Below are 17,765 nucleotides of genomic sequence, written 5' to 3' on the forward strand. Positions count from 1 at the left end.
GCATATCTTAATCAGAGCTTCCAAAGAATTGAGACTTTGGAAGATTGTATAGATTGGAAATATTTTTTGGCCGTCTTCGATTAAATCTTATCCTGGATATCATTCAAATTATTATACTCGTAAAATAACACACAATATCACATAGTAGACAGTGTTACATCACGTCGTCTAATCCTATGCTTTGAATTCCCTCAAAGATTCAAGAATTTGGAAGATAGCTTCATGGAAAAAGATATCCTTTCTTTATTCCTTAAAATATTCTTCACTTTGACCTTTAGTTTCTCTTTCTGGTCGCGTACGGCATTCTCACAAACACTCCCCCATTCTGTTTACACTATTTCGAGTACAATCGTCTCAGCCGATTGAACGTTCTCAGAGTCCTGTGACACTAAGAAGCGTTAGCCCACGACAACTCGATAATTCGCCTAATGGGTAACATCCTGCTCGGCCCAGCACACCACAGTCGCGCAGTCGGTTTCTTTCGCATTGCTTCTCAATATTGCTGCCTGGTTTAGACCTTAGACAGACAGTAAATCCAAACTGTAGCTGTATCATCATTCATCAGATATTGTGTAAGTGCTAACACGGAATTTGCAATTTTAAAATTGGAATAGCGTGGGATTCACGTCCTGTTCCTGCATCAGTTAACCGAACGACCTCCGTGGAATATGATGTTTTGTGAACGAAAACGATAGTGTTACTTTTTTTGGGATGCAGTGATAGTGCAAGGAATTGTAGTGACAACGGATATGCCTGTGTATCGTCTGGCCCCCAGTGTCAAGAAAAAGTTGATACCGGTCTTGAGCTCTCGCACTTTCACGCGATAACATTTTAGGTGAGTCCTTAGTCATTACTCTTATGTGGCTAGTCATTATAGTGATTTGGTCATCTTTTTTTGTAAAAGTGCGTGCGAGTAATTTTGTAAAAGTGCGTGTAAAAGGCTCTATATGTATGTATAATGTGGCTTTATGTCATTTACTGTCGCACTCAGAGACAATTAATTATTATGATTAACCTTCAATTTAATGAAGAGTTTGACAGATAATGTATGCCAATTGTCAACATTTTAAATTAATTACATTTAACTTTAAGTAATTAATGTTTACACTAGCTATTTCACCGAGCTTTGCTCGGTATTCGATAAAACACGAATAAAACGACATTTTCTAAAAATGATTCCTAGCTAGATCGATTTATCGCCTCCGAAACGCCCAATATACAAAATTTCATGAAAATCGTTGGAGCCGATTCCGAGATTCCAATTATATATGTATATATACAAGAATTGCTCGTTTAAAGATATAAGATTTAATAATGATAAAACTTGAATTTAAGGAAGAATTTGGCAGTTACGGTATGGGGCTAATGTCAAAATCTTCATTTAATTACAGTTGAGTACCTAATTATAATATGTATTCGTCTTTGAGTGTGGCAGTTAGATATGAGTTTCCAATTTTGAAGGGTGAGGTTTTCTTTCGATTTGGAGTATGAAGTATGTTTTTAACTGTATGGACTTTATTTAGCATGGTAAATTTATAACAGAAGAAGAGAGAATTCGTTATTTTCTGAATGTTGTCTATCAAGTCTATAAGTCTATCAAATATAAAGTGCGGTTTAAATTTAATACAGATTGTGCAATATTTTGAAACATTCTAAGAATTAACATACCTACATGCCTAATATGAGATATTTTAATAATTTAATATTAGATATAACTTAGGTAAGTTAAAACACATGTTAAATAATATAACATTAAACTTTTCGGAAGCATACTTCTCGAAATAATCTCTAAATTGACTTAAAACGAATACCAAAATGTAAGTTTTAATTCACTTTTGTTAAAAAAGTGTTGGCAATAAAAATAGGATGTGATTTAAGTACAATAATTGAGAAAATCTTCTAGAAAATTATCTAGACAAATTCATAACCTCCTCTTTATAAAAGTTAGTTATGAAAATAAAAATTCGTGGTAAAAAAGTACTTACTTACTTAATTATTTAAAATAAAGCATTTTAAAGAAGGGTCAAAGTTGACAAAACTTTTATAAATTAATATTTCTGAAATCAAAGAAGTAAACAAAAGTTGATAAAGCAAGTTGCAAATTTCCGTCCCTTGCAAAACTGACTAACAAATTACTACACAATTTATTTAAATCTATGACTGTATCGAGATCCTTTTTCATAAAATTAAAATGTATACTCACCTATTTGTTTATATTTGAGGTTATTTAAAAAACATTTACACTGAATCTGTTTATAAACACGTACAAACTAAACGATATTTGTATTCATACTAATGCAAGATAAAGGAGTGAGTCGATCCATTTATCAAAAATGTAATAGGAAAATTACTGTTTATTAGATTGACCTATCATCAGCTGTTGTACACTGAACTTTGTTTTGTTGTTTACTTGACGCAGCGCACAAATGTCAAGTTTGACAGCACTTTGACAGCTTAATTTCGTCAAGTTGCTGACGACGTGGTGCCGAGGTTTGACGATAGATGGCACTTTCACAGAAATGTATAAAATATTAGAATGTAAAATAATGTTGCAATTTTGGAAAATAAATCTTCACTCGCCAGGCTCAAAGTCCTTCTCAATCTCCTAAACTATTTTAAAACTAATAATAGGAGTAGCTCCGACGACGATAATATAATATTTATTTTGGCATCTGCTTCATTTCAAGCCTTTCCTTTTGTTTTGTAACCTTTAAAATATCAGACAAAGAGGAAAGTAACTAAATATGGGCTACCATTTTGTTTTTGCCTGATAAATAAAAAAACTATTAAAAAATATTTATTGTTTGGCGTCGAAATAATCACGCATTTATTTTTAAAGCCCTCAATAACCATCTTTTGGTCTTATTTTTTTATCATAATATTTTATTATATTGAGCATTAACCACTGAATAAAAATGGACGCTAAATATGGACAAGGTACTCAAATATGGGCTACAAATAGAAACCTATAATATCTTGTACAAAAATAACAATTATTATAGGTGTCAGGAGCCTCTTTTACTATAGGGGCATATGTTCCAGTATCTAAATCAAATCTTCTTCACATTTACATTCATCCCTGGGCTAGGCTTTAATATTTCCTATACTTCTTTCCTTTTTGTTAGGTTTCTTATATTTTATATTAATTAAGTATTTCTTTTGATTGTAGGTTTTCGAGAATTTTTGCTAGCCCATAATAAAGCACTGGCCCACATTTGTTCACTTTCCTCTAATATTATGCATCGATACTATAAAGTAGAAGTCTACATGGGCGTACCGAGGGGGGCAGGGGGGGGGGGGGGGGGCAGCTGCCCCCCCCGGATTATGTTGACGTCCCTACTAAGTATATTATCTAGTACTTTTATCTCTAAAAATCAAAAATTAAGAAAACCAATTTTTGCCATTTGTTTGCAATACAATATTTTTACAACTAAAATTAGATTTTTTTAATTATTCTTTATAAACACCTAGCTTATAAATAATCTGATTTGCCCCCCCCCCCCCCCCCCGGCCCAGAACCTGGGTAACTTGCCCCCCCCTGGCCCAGAACCTGGGTATTTTGCCCCCCCTGACCCAGAACCTGGGTACGCCCATGGAAGTCTAGGCAAATTATAGACGATAATACAATAATACAAATTCGTTAATTTAGTAGCAGAGATTAATCATAATAAGGTTTCGGTAAATACCCCGACCAAAGATTGTTTTCTAATGATACCCTTTACTTTGCGAGATTGATTATTTAGGTCACCAGATTTTTCCTTACCTGGTATTATGATCTGTTAGCGATCTATAAAAACCACAATTCTCAGTATATCTAATGCTATAATTAGACCATGTATCACGGTTAGATTCCATAAGTCCAGCCTCCAGGATATTAAAATGAATCATTTCCGAATTTTTTCGTAATTATAGATAGACATAACCTCATACTAATGGAGATCTGTGTGTACATAGTAATAAACTATAATATTATAGTACAGATTATAATTTATTACAATTTACAGATACAGATTATAGACGTTATAACACGTAGCTGTCGCGCTCAGAAACGAATATTAATTACGTATCTGTAACTTATTGAAAATTTTGACTTAAAGGCATGCCACTTGCAACTCTTCTGTTGTTGCGAGTGTCCATGCGCGACGGTAGTTGCTTTCCATCAGGTGACTCGTTTGCTCGATTGCCCCCCTAATTTTATAAAGAAAATATAAAAAATAAGCCATTCATAAAGAAAAAAAGTTAAACCATCTGTCAAACTTTTCATTAAATTGAGTTTTTTTTTTTGTTTTTTTTGGCCCCTATCTGGGATTAAATTGAGGTTAATTTATTTTATTTATTTATTTAAATCAGGCTACGTAGGCCCATACAATATATACCTTAATGACTAACATACATAAAAATTATATAAACTTAACAACTACACATTATCACGAATTAACGGCGACGTGACGCGCGCTTCATTCCGGAGTCTCCCCCGGAACCTTCGGTAAACCACATCAGTCGGCCAGAATTCCTCCGCTTCAAAGGTTGGGAGAAGATGCGTCGGTACTCTCACCACAAAGGAACTGAAGTTGACCTTGTGGCGAGACTGCAGACACTCGACCCTCAAGTGGAGGGATGTCTTCTTACTGATGTAGTCCACGACGTCTTCGACCTCCATGGACCAGTGCAGGCGGGATATGTACAGGGGCGTCGCGGGGACCTCGCTCCGCAGACGCAGCTCAGGTACATATGGCGCGGTGCCGCGATGGTTGCGGGCGGCGGGCTTCTTCTTCCTTCTCTCCACCAGTATGAAGCCCTCCTCATCGCACCTCCTGCTCTCGTCCTTGCCAGGTCGAGAAGACTTAGCCTTGCGGCTCTTCGTAGCCTTGCAGCTCTCCGTAGTCTTGCGACTCTCCGAAGCCTTACGGCTCTCATTTTCCCCATTTTTATGCGCCCGCGGGGGAGGCGCGGGGCGACCAGCAACAGTCGCGTAGTTTTGCTGAGTCGCCTGTGGACTCGTTAATGATTAATCATCATTAAAATATTATCCGCCGTGCTCAGAGATATTTAATTATGATTTACCTTCAATTTAATGAAGAGCTAATGAAAAGTTTATGTATGGGGCTTATGTCAAAAATTTGAATTAATTAAGAGCCCATATGACCCTAACTTGACTACATACATTAACCTAGATCTCAAAATCTGTAAGAGCTAGAAAACTGATTTTTTGACACAAGTAACTTCAGTTCATAAAGATTAAATGCTCAAGACGAAAACACGATTACTCAAAAAATGCTCGATAGTTTCTTTTTTACAAAAAACCTTGTTTTAGACACATTTTTGCTTGGATCTTCGAAGTTTGCTGTCTTTTCTTTAATATTTTTTAATATCTAAAAAGGTATTGATAAAACCTAAATTTGCTCAAAACACTTTTTTCATAATCATTATAGTTCGTCTTTTAATCAAGTAAAACTAACTCGGCGATGATTCCGCGCCGTCCTTTTTCACCTGGCATATGAAAGACGGGCGTGAGTGTGAAGAGAGAAGGACGATGTTTGATTTTTAGAGTCAGGTGAGCTCAGTGTACATTTAAGTAATTAATGTTCCACTCTGAGTGCGGTCGTTTATGTTGTAACTTGTAGAGCTATTCAGTACCCGTGGGATATCTCTCACTTGCCCCTAGGGGGAGAAATGGGAATCGGGATCGGGGCTAAGCCCCCTGCTTGAGGGATTTGCCGTACCTCTTAACGATGAGGCGGAATTGGGGCGGGACGAGTCCCTATAGGCTGGGCGACAGGTAGAGTCACCTCTGCTTCCAGCGTAGCCGCCCTTCTTAACCCACCTGAGTCACCCCTGACGGTCCACCCCACCAGGTGAGATCCCCGGTTACCCCGGGGAAGGCCTAGCGGAGGCTGCCAGCGACAAGGGGTGAGGTTTCAGGCAGGTAGAGTTAGGGGCACGCTTGATATTATGGTGGTTGCGTTGTCAAGGAGCCAGGTTTTGGAGGGACTCCAGTCTGGAGGCGTCGGCCTTGAAGAAGAGGTGGAGCTCGAGTTTGTACGAGGGAGCTAATAGTTGATACCATGCTGGGGCAGCGTAAGTCAGCCGCGACCGGATGTAGGTTTTGTAGAGAGAGTCGGGAGAGCCTAGTGGAGGTTAGTAGAGCTGGCCATAACCGGCTTTAGCAGCTTCAAGGCAGAGGCGATGACATCCTTGGCCTGTTTTTTCATATTGAGCCCACTGTCTAGGGTCAGTTCACTCCCAGATACTTGCCCGTACCAGTCCGTGTTATAGGGGTGCCGTCAATTAGTGTCAGTGGGAGAGCTATTTAGTAAGCTGTGCTTTAGTAATTTATCTCGTAAAACTTACACGTAGAACGCCAAGAAAATCACCGAATACATAATAAGTGGCTTCGATGGCTGTATCAATTAAAATGTAATTTGTTCAATAAATTGGCAATTTGTTCACGCTATATTTTTTTATATTCTAATTTGCTTATGGTTTCCTAGCAATTAGCCGTGTATTGTTGTGTTAAATGATTTTGTGAGGTTTTTTTTTACAATTAATTTCGTTCGGAATTGCTATATAGGTGGGAGAAACTTGATTGATTTTGAAATTAAAATAATAACACGCGAAATACTGTCACTATGTGCCGAGGCTTCATCATCAGTGATCAGCAATGTCAGAGTAGACAGAATTATTATACAGTGTGTAACAAAAATAAGTGATAATACTTTAGGGTGTGTACGTGTTCCTTGTAGAGAGTTCACTGTGAAAGTAGCAGCGCTGAAAGACCTAATTTTTTTTTCACTTTTTTTGTTACACCCTGTATAGTAGTAGTAATAGTAATAGTAGTAGTAGTATATAGTAGTTATGTCTATTGTGGCAATGTCTAGCCAAGTATAAAAATTACAGAATGAACTTGAATTAACTTTGAAACGGTTTACGGTAGTATATTTAAAGCTCTATAGCCTGTTAAGGAAGTCAAGACAGGCGGGGAAAAAAAGGCGTATTTTTTTCTTTGTATTTTCACAGAGAACGCTTATTACATTTTAAATATTGTCACCTTGCACAGACAGTATATTATAAGTTTATGTTGCACATTTTTATCTCGAATAAATAAAGTTCGCATATTTTTTATTTCATTTAAAAAATTTCCCGCCTGTCATGACTTTCTTGACAGACTATACCCATATTAGAGAAAGTACACAGGTTTTTTTTTTATGAAATAAGGGGGCAAACGAGACGTCACCTAATGGAAAGCAACTTCCGTCGCCCATGGACACTCGCAGCATCAGAAGAGTTGCAAGTGTGTTGCGGGCCTTTTAAGAGGGAATAGGGTAATAGGGGAGGGTTGGGAAGGAAAGGGAAGGGAATGGTTGAGGGTAGGGAAGGGAATAGGGTAGGGGTAAGGGGATTGGGCCTCCGGTAAACTCACTCACTCGGCGAAACACAGCGCAAGCGCTGTTTCACGCCGGTTTTCTGTGAGAACGTGGTATTTATCCGGTCGAGCCGGCCCATTCGTGCCGAATCATGGCTCTCCCACGTATATGTATACTATATTATCTCGAAAAGTACAATGTGCTGTAACAAGATTTTGGCTGCAGCGGAGTCAGGGGTAAAGCTTATTAATCTTTAATTCTGTAAACGCTTAATATATAACCTCCACCGTGGGCTTTTCGCGCAACTTTCTGCCACACACCTCAGACCAAATAAAAAGCGCACAGTATTTCCGCACCAAATCTTCAAGAAGAGCGCCTGTTCCCTCGCAAAGCATAGGCTGCAACTCTTCTGATGTTGCGAGTGTCCATGGGCGACGGTAGTTGCCTTCCATCAGGTGACCCCGTTTGCTCGTTTGCCCCTCCAATTTTATAAATAAAAAGATTATTCATTTACTTACTATTAAAAATGAGTAACAATAATAATAGCTAAACAAGATAGCCAAATAACATAATAAATTAATCAATATTGAATTAAGTATAATAAATAATAATAAAGCTATTCACAGTTTTTTCTACCAATAGCAAAAATACGTGGGAGAGCCATGCTTCGGCACGAATGGGCCGGCTCGACCGGATAAATACCACGTTCTCACAGAAAACCGGCGTGAAACAGCGCTTGCGCTGTGTTTCGCCGAGTGAGTGAGTTTACCGGAGGCCCAATCCCCTAACCCCTACCCTATTCTCTTCCCTACCCTCAACTATTCCCTTGCCTTCCCTTCCCTACCCTCCCCTATTACCCTATTCCCTCTTAAAAGGCCGGCAACGCACTTGCAGTTCTTCTGATGCTGCGAGTGTCCATGGGCGACGGAAGTTGCTTTCCATCAGGTGACCCGTTTGCTCGTTAAAAAAAAAAAAATACATTATGAACTTTGATTATATGGCGCCAAACTTTTTGTGCGTCTTCTATTTGGTGCCATAAATTTTCCTCGGCAAAATGTGTAAAGTAATTTATTAGGTATTGCAATACATTTTTTATTTATTTTGCAAACAAAAAGTTAAGATATTGGCAAAAATTACTAAGCAGATGGCTTTAAGGTTGCTAATACTAGGTTTCTGGAGTTGTTTTTGCTATTTGGCTAACATCAATGGGGATTGTCCATTTTTTTTAATTTTGCTCATTAAAAAAAACATTTCGAGGAATAAGGTCAGTGGTCGTTTTTCTGTATATAAACGAAAAAAATACCTATTAGTTACTTATTTTTGAACAAATATGTTTAACCTTTGTTTGACCTTCAATAGCGTTAAATTAGCAATAAATTCGACCAACATTACGTTTCTAACTTTTGGTAAGCTTCTCGTCTCAGCTTTCACATAATGAGAACTTGCATTTGACGAACCAGCCATTATAAATAAGATTGAAAGGAAAAAAACATACTGCAGAGGTCAATTATTGGCCGCCGATGATGACGTCAGAGCGAAACTTTAAAAATTTATTGAGGTAAAACTAGCCAATGAATTTCAAAATTATTTAATTTATATTCTTAAAATACCCTATTTTAACTAAAAAATATATAAAAGTGCATGTGATTTTTTTTGGACAATGTCCATTATGGGTTTACCATTAAAAAACTGATAGCGCTAAGTTTATGGGTTAAAAAATTAAAGTTACTTACTAACTTTTTGCGTAATATAGTTTCGGGACCAGTAGGTAAGTATATTTCTTTCAGATCCTTATTGGCCCAAAAAGAAAATTCGCTGGTTTCCTATTAATTTAGCAATAATTATTATTAGAAACGTCGTCTTATTGCGTCGAAAAAAATAGAGTTTGTAAAAATGGTGTAACATCATAGATGGTTAAGATTATTATTATTATTGACTAGCTGACGCCCGGAACTCCGTTCCGCCAAAATTAGTTTATCGCGCGGAAGCCGTACAGTTTTTCGGAATAAAAAGTATACACTGTCAAGGCTTTTAAGGAGAACTGTCAAAACATGTCAGAAATGCAAACAGAAATGGGGTTTAGTTTGATGGCGGCGTTAGTTCCTTTTTCGCCACGATCATTTAAGGCAGCCTTTCCCCAAGTGGGCGATAACGCCCCCTAGTGGGCGCTGAAGGTCTAAAAGGGGGCGGTGTGGGGTCCAGCAGTAAAAAGAGGGAGTTGTGTAGAGGCTTGGGGGTGATTTATTTCATCTGGATTAATTTTAAATTGAAACAAAGGGGGCGTTAAAACATAATTTGTTCTCAAAGTGGGCAGTAGACTGGGAGTGATCCTACATCCTTTCCCGGAACCCAAAAGTATCTCCAAAATTTTAGCAAAATCGGAGAGGTTTGGGCGTGAAGAGGAAAAAGACAGATAGATACACTTTGGCATTTATAATATTAGTATGGATATAAAATCAGCTACGCGATGGGACTATAGGCATACATTAATATATTAACTATTAATGTGGTGGGTTGCACCAACTTACTTTAACTATAACTGTAACTCTATAACTTTAACTACAATGCAAAATGACAAATCTTTGGTTAAAGTCAAAAATGAACGCCATATTTAACCATCACCATAGAGCTCGACAAGGCTTTAAATGCACGTGGCGATAAAGGAACTAACGTTGTCATCATACAAAAACGCAATTTTTGACAGTTCTCCTTTACCAGCAGCGCTCCCGCCCACGTTCATTTGAAGCCTTGTCGGCAGTCGGACCAGCAACGTCTTCTGTCAAATTCTGTGGTCAAAGTTAACCTATAACCATAACTTTGACAATAACTTTAACTTTAACCACGCCTCTGGTGCAGCCCACCCTACGTAATGCGTATATTGGCCTAGTAGGATCAACAAGTTTTTAAAGCTATGTTGACTTCAGGCTGTGCGTAATATTCTAATTCGATTTCGTGCGTCAAAGAAGAATAAAACATTTTTTTATGATTTGACTATGCTACAACAAACATTTTAATTGTGAACTGTGACGTACACAATCCGCATTCCAACTTTTATTGATCTAAATCGCTTTGAAGCTTAAAAAATAGTATTGTAATAAACTACATATTTTTACACACAGATGAAACCAATTTCGGTTTCGTTTGACAGCTCGAGATTGTTGCTCTATTCCGCTAGGTATGTTAACTTTATGATTACTATACGGCTAGCTGTAATTAAAAACAGACCGATTGCGACATAGAGATCGCTCGCAAGTCACATGGCTCGTCAAAAATATAGAGCACCTTAAATGTCAAAATGGCAATTGTTACGTACATTGAAAGTAATTTTTTCTTGTATGAAGATTTTAACTCTTACTGCCGCACTCAGAGACGGATGATGATAATGATTAGCCCGGCCGCACATTGTCCGAATTCTGATCAGAAACAGTTGAATTTCGCCGGACCGCCACCCCGCACACTATCCGAAATATCCTTCTGGCGAGTTCGAGCTCACTCGGCTCAGTACAAAATGTAAAAGGGCCCATTCACGGCAGGACTGCACGGCAGTCCTGCAGTGAATTGGCCTCACTGATTGGTTCACACTCGGTGTTTCCGGCCGGCAACACCGAGTGTGAACCAATCAGTGAGGCCCATTCAATGCAGGACTGTCGATGCCGTGAATGGGCCCTTTTAGAGACAGCGCGGACGTTCAACTGTTTCTGATCAGAAATTTCAGACAATGAGCGGGCAGGCTTAAACTTGAATTTAATTAAGACTTTGACAGATTATGTATCTATGGGCGTTATGTCAAAACCTTTATTTAATTACAGTTAACAAATTAATTGCGCCAGTTACGTCGTGTAACGTGTCATATCCTGAGTTTCAAATTTTTATTTTTGTTGAAATGTAGAGAATCATGGTCGCTTGTTATGCTGTTATAGCGGGATCACATTACTCCAGTCTCCAATCCATGGAGATCGCTGGATTAGATCGCTGGAATAGAACAATGTAAACTGGCTATAATAATATACCGACTGCATCGGTAGAGCTTTACTGAAGTCTGAAACTATATAGCTTCTGCTTATCCCCGTATGATATAAATTTTATAAACGTTTAAGAGGTACTGAAATTTCAGGAACTTCTTAGTTATATTTTGGATAGTATAATATATTTTTCTTATTTATCGAATATTTTGCGAAACTTAGGGTGGGTTGCACCAGAGGCGTGGTTAAAGTTAAAGTTATGGTCAAAGTTATGGTTATAGTTAAGGCTAACTTTAACTTTAACCTTAGCTTTGACCACAGAATTTGACAGATGACAGCAGGTCCGACAAGGCTTGAAATGAGCGTGGGCGGGGGCGCTGCTGGTAAAGGTGAACTGTCAAAAATGGCGTTTTTGTATGATGACAGCGTTAGTTCCTTTTTTCGCCACGTGCATTTAAAGCCTTGTCGAGCTCAAGGTCATGGTTAAATATGGTGTCTATTTTCGACTTTAATCAAAGATTTTCAGACATTTTGCATTGTAGTTATATTAGTTAAAGTTACAGTTATAGCTAAAGTAAGTTGGTGCAACCCACCGTTAGTATATTTTAATCTTTGAAATCCATTGCTGGTTTTGATGTGAATTATAATTTTTTTAGCATCAAACGAGCAATGTAGGAGAGACATTACATAATCTACAATAAAGTAAGCCCCAGACTGCGCGTCGACGTTACGCGTAGACATAAACAGATTCGATTTTGAACTGTATTACATTATGATAAGAGATAAAATTGATTGACGAGGTTAGGAATTCTGTTTAATGTATTCTTGGCTCTGTTCGCAATTGGGTTCCAGTTACATACGGAATGCATCGTTAAACATTGGGTTCCATCTTTTACCTGACTTCAGAGAAGGAGGGCTATGTTTTTCAAGGGTATGTACTTCGCAGCCTTTAGTCGTATCGAGGGAAAAACGCCAAGAATGTGGCCACTTATATTATGCAGATAATTAAATGTTCATAAGCTTTGTCCACATTGTGCCTTTTTCTGTTCATCAAGGGCATGCCTTATAGCGCTGTCAACAGTGAAGGTGTGGCATGCCCGAGACGCGCGTCAAAATCCACCCGCGTTGAAAGAAAAGTGTCATAGCGCGCGCTACGATTTCAATAGTTGAGGGTAGGGAAGGGAATAGGGTGGGGGTTACGGGATTGGGCCTCCGGTAAACTCACTCACTCGGCGAAACACAGCGCAAGCGCTGTTTCACGTCGGTTTTCTGTGAGAACGTGGTATTTATCCGGTCGAGCCGGCCCATTCGTGCCGAAGCATGGCTCTCCCACGTATAATTCTGTTCTGAAGGTCAGCCTAACCTTCGATTAAGTATTATAAAGCTCAATATTTTATCTCATTTTCTTTGATATAATTTTAAGAAGTTCGTCTTCCACTGCTGGACATTTTTTAAAGTTGCTTTCCACTGGCAGAAATCCCTAAAGACGTTAAGGTGGTCTGCCAGAACAAAGGATCTATCATAAATTTCCGACAACGCGACCGATAGACTCCATAGTTGCTGGTCGTTCTTACCTCTATAGGTAATAGGATTCATATAAAATTGTTTTACTTCTGAATAAATTTGAATCAAATATTTTATATAAATATAAAGTATAAAGTAGAATTTTCAGCTTTTATAAAATGACGAGTCTGTAGGCCTACTACGAAACTGTTTTGAGACTCGAAACAATCGGACGAGAATGCCGCGTCCTGCTCTAACAACGTCTTTTCGCGTTTGTTAGAGTGGGACGCGGCATTCTCGTACGATTGTTTGAACCTCAAAACGGTTTCGTGGTACGGCCTCTGGCTATCACTGGATCTTGGGTTGAGAAGCTTTTAAGACCATGATTAATCATTCAAGTGTCAGAATATTCTTGTGAGGTTGTAAGGCCGATTTGAAATTTTCAGAGTGATTCCTCACTGCAAATTCTACTTGAACAGATCTAATATTTTATTTTGTTAATGTTTTTTGTAAGTACCTACTTACTTATTAGTTTTGTACTATTTATCTGGTGGAACCTGGGCAGTCGAGGAAAATAGGGTCACAAAATTGTAAAACATAATATGGACACGTGTCCAATTAATTAAGGACACTGCTTTTACGTATAATAGTTATAGTACCTGGATGACCGAGCTTTGCTCGGTATAGCAAATACTCATTGACTTCGTGTTACTTAACAACGCCATCTGCTGGAATAGCTTTAGCTGTTGTTGTGTCGTTAAAGCAATTAGTTGCTCACAAAATAGTATTATTTGGCAATAGATGTCAGGAAGAGTCATATTTTTCAGTTTATCAATTATCAATAAAACACGAATAAAAAGACATTTTCTAAAAATGATTCCTAGCTAGATCGATTTATCGCCCCCGAAACCCCCTATACTTATACTAAATTTAATGAAAATCGTTGGAGCCGATTTCCGACGTGATATTGCGCTTGTCCCATAATATTATATATTTACTCGTAACACATTGTATTACTAACATAGTTTTAAGAAAAATGGCTCTAGTACTAACACTATAATAATATGGTCCACGGACCGAAATAAAAACGTTTTATTTTATTTTTTTAATATTTTCAAAAAATTGAATGACTTCTAAAAAGGAAGAGGTTCTATGTTCATCTGCATAATATAAGTATATATATATTTTTGAATATTTTATCAATAGTATGCTCTACGCTCTACGTGTCGGGCAAATTTTTTAGCAAAGTTTTGAGAAGATTACTCACGAGTGGTGAGAAGTGAGTATACACTAATGGTTTCAAAATTCAAACGATTTTTTTATGAGAAAATCCAATGACTCAAACATGAATATTCGAAATTTGAATTTTTGCTTTTTTATTGCAGTGTGTTAACTGCTAAGAGCTACATTCGATGAATCGATGCTTCTCGATTTTAATTAATGGGTAATTTTGAATGAATTATTTGGATGTAAGAGTTATCTTCCTTGTAAATCATGTCTGTCTGTTACCATGCTGCTATATAGTATATTATATTTAAACTGACCAAAGCCAGCGAGCTCAGACGATGACGTTAGCCTTAGCAGACGAGTAAAAAAAAATCAAAATCTTTTGACCGTTCACTGAGTATAATCATTCAAAATTGACCCTTATTATTAAGTCACTATGAGGTCCGTAAACTTTAAGTCCCTGTTAGCTGTCATGTAGATAAAGTACAGTTCGGTTTAAGTAGTTTTTTGTTGGTTTTTTATTCGGTCTTCCATTTAAATATATTTTAATTGCGAGTAACATACAGTGTCATCATCAGCTCCCAAGACTTGAAAAGAGACCATCTCAATCGTCTAACACTACCAAATAATAATATTTTACTGTTTTAATTTATCATATTTAATTGTTGCCCACAGAGACGAATATTATTAGGTCTACCAGAATCAGATGGCAAATTTTAATGGCATATTTTCAAAAAATATCCATGATCATTGGATAAATTTTTATATTTGCATGTTTCACACACAAAATAAGCCGCTTAAGGAAAAAAAGGATGTTTTATTCCAAATACCCCGGTATTGCTAGAGTCAATTTATTTTCTCACTTTTTGACATCAGATTTTGGTACTTAACTCTAATGAAGATTTTGACATAAGCCCCATACATTATCTTTCAAAGTCTTCATTAAATTGAAATTAAAACATAATTAAATGTCTCTGAGTGGTCGTTGCTCCGAGTTTGCATTGCTTTATCTTCAACTGGATTCTCTTCGACCGAGATATTCTAGTCCAGATTTTAAGGGGGAATTTCGAAGATGATGATAATATTGATGTTCACTAGTTGTAAGACAATCACCACACCCGCATTCCATTCCACTTTTACCCAAAACAAATGTAATTAGCGTCTTGTTAGGGCTGCCACAAGCATATAGAGCTATACAGCCGCAATCAGAGACATTTAATGAAACCACAGAATAGATAATTGTACATGTAATGAAACTAGAAATCACTCAATGGTCGAAATTCGACCTTAAATTTAATTATCTTCTTCTTTTGGCTCCCTGTTTAAAGTATTGACTATTTCATTAATTTCAGATTTAATAAAAAAAACGACAATCCAATTTTAATTTGACAACAGACTTCAACCATAAACAAAAGAGTATAATATGTAATTCGTATTCGTATTCTTTGGGCTTGTCATTCAAAAGATGGTAGTGTGCACATTGTATAGTGTGTGTAATATTTTATTTGTTAAAAGAAGTATGATAAAAGCATAATTTCAAAATAATATTAGCTCGATGCACTCCTTCACCATATAAACTATAACTGTGTACAATTTCATTCACCTACGTTTCCGCTTTTTCGTCAAAAGGGATCCAAAGTTTTTCGCTCGCGTATTACTTAGGTAATATTATCTACACTACTGTTATAAAGAGGAAAGATTTGATTGTTTGTTTGTCTTGAATAGGCTCCGAAACTACTGGACTGATTTGAAAGATTCTTTTACCATTGGAATCCTACATTAATTCTGCTGAACATAGGCTAAATTTTATTTTGGAAAAAAAATAGGGTTCCGTAAGATATTTGGGATTTTCGGACGCAAGGTGTAAAAAATCAACCAGAAATGTTACTTTTTTCGCGTACGCTGCCTAAACTATAAAAGATAGAACCATAAAATGTTCTAAGTAATTGTAGATCTTTTAAATATCTACAAAAATGTCCGCGATACACTATACCTATCTATGTTGAGTGAGGCACAATAACCATTTTTTTATTAAAAAATCTTGAAATGTTTTTGGACCACATTTAAATGCCTTTATTTTACTCATGGCATTAATTCTTATCAAAATAAATTATTTCATTACTAAGTACAGTTAATGTAGATAATATTTGGTCTTTGAATGATTAAAATTGGACGTTTGGTTTTAATATTATGGCGAAATTAAAATATTACGATTTCTGCTGCACGTCGGCGTGTCGTCAAGGCGCGCCGCGCGGGTGTGCTCGCCCGGAGAGTCCACGTAAATATTAATTATTATTACCTCGATCATGGGAATCGCAGACACAATAGATTTATAATATAATAGTTATGCGACAGCCGGGTGCCGCTTCATTGATGGGATAATATTATAGTGCTTCATTAATTCATTACGTTTTGAATGACTATTATTTTTGAGTGCTATTATAATTAATTTCTATAACTATAAATCTCCAATAGTGGCAGCCGGCTGCCAGCATAACAATTATTGAAGATCTATTGTGTCTGCGATACCCACGATGTCTGCGATACCCACGATGCCGATGGAAGTATAATTAATGCATATTTTTCACTATAATGCAAATCTACACTATTTCTGCTGAACATAGGCTTATAGCCTATAATTATTTAATGAGAGAAAAAAGGGAACCGTATTAACATTAATGTTAATTGTGTAAAAAAACTACCAAAATATTCCAAATATTGTATGCTTTATAAATTATAGACACAAAGTGATGTATATGTCTTATAAGTTATAGAGGACATTAATATCAACGTAAAAGTCCGCGATATCGTATGTCTGACTATTACAATTATTATCCTACTTTTTAATCTAAAAAAAAATATCCACAGCCGAACATATAACCTCCTCCTTTTTGGAAGTCGGTGAAAAATATGCAATAGTGACGTTGCGCCGGTACAAACCAGGCCAAATTACTTACCAGCTATAGCTTAGTTAGTATTTACCACATTTAATAATAATAATTGAATTATATTTTAATCAAGTGTAACAATAATTATCCCAACCATTACATTTACCACGTTTACTTAATCACGTTTACTTTAACATAAAGATTGACTAAGAAATAAAAATATTTAAAAATCAATGTCCACCCGTGCGAAGCCGGGTCGGGCCGCTAGTACATTATAATTATGATTTGATGAGGAATTTCAAATTAAGTTATTTCCTTTAAAGCTTTTACCCGCGGCTTTGCTCGCGTTAAGAAGTATTATTATATACAAACTTTCATCCCCTATTTGAACCCCTTGGGTTGGAATTTATCAAAATCCTTTCTTAGCGGATGCCTACGTCATAACATCTACCTGTATGCCAAATTTCAGCCCGATCCGTCCAGCGGTTTGGGCTGTGCGTTGATAGATCACTATGTCAATCAGTCAGTCACCTTTGAGTTTTATATATATAGATTATAAATATGGAAGTGAACTCTACCTAGATAGGTAGAGTTCACTTCCATTACAATAATTAGCTCTCTATCTCTAGATAGAGAGCTAAGAGAGAGGGAAGATGTGGGAACATTGTAACAAGGCGTAACAACATAAAGTGAGTTTAGGGTGTGTATACATAGTAAACAGTGAACTCTATATAAAAGACACATATACTCTCTAAAGTTTATCGCTTTGTTTAGTTACACTAAAATATTTTAGTTTAATACTAAAAATATTTTTGGCACAA

The 17,765-nt window shown here is 36.8% G+C and overlaps 2 protein-coding genes across 3 annotated transcripts in view; one reads left to right on the forward strand and one right to left on the reverse strand.

Moving 5' to 3' along the window:
• The window catches only part of LOC121737070 (peroxisomal leader peptide-processing protease-like), a 29,061-nt gene extending 26,667 nt beyond the window's left edge, over positions 1 to 2,394 (reverse strand). Inside the window, exon 1 of the mRNA XM_042128612.1 lies at positions 2,204 to 2,394. The gene's annotated coding sequence lies outside the window, so the exon portion shown is untranslated. The remainder of the gene's footprint in view (positions 1 to 2,203) is intronic.
• Positions 1 to 17,765, forward strand: part of LOC121737073 (CHH-like protein) — an 84,504-nt gene that overhangs the window by 3,572 nt on the left and 63,167 nt on the right. The window contains exon 1 of one of the 2 annotated variants that reach the window (XM_042128617.1): positions 385 to 835. The exons of the other annotated variant lie outside the window; for it this stretch is intronic. The gene's annotated coding sequence lies outside the window, so the exon portion shown is untranslated. Of the gene's footprint in view, positions 1 to 384; positions 836 to 17,765 lie in introns of those variants that run through there. 2 annotated transcript variants of the gene reach the window in all.

Source organism: Aricia agestis, chromosome 20 (assembly GCF_905147365.1).
Source record: "Aricia agestis chromosome 20, ilAriAges1.1, whole genome shotgun sequence".
NCBI lineage: Eukaryota > Metazoa > Arthropoda > Insecta > Lepidoptera > Lycaenidae > Aricia > Aricia agestis.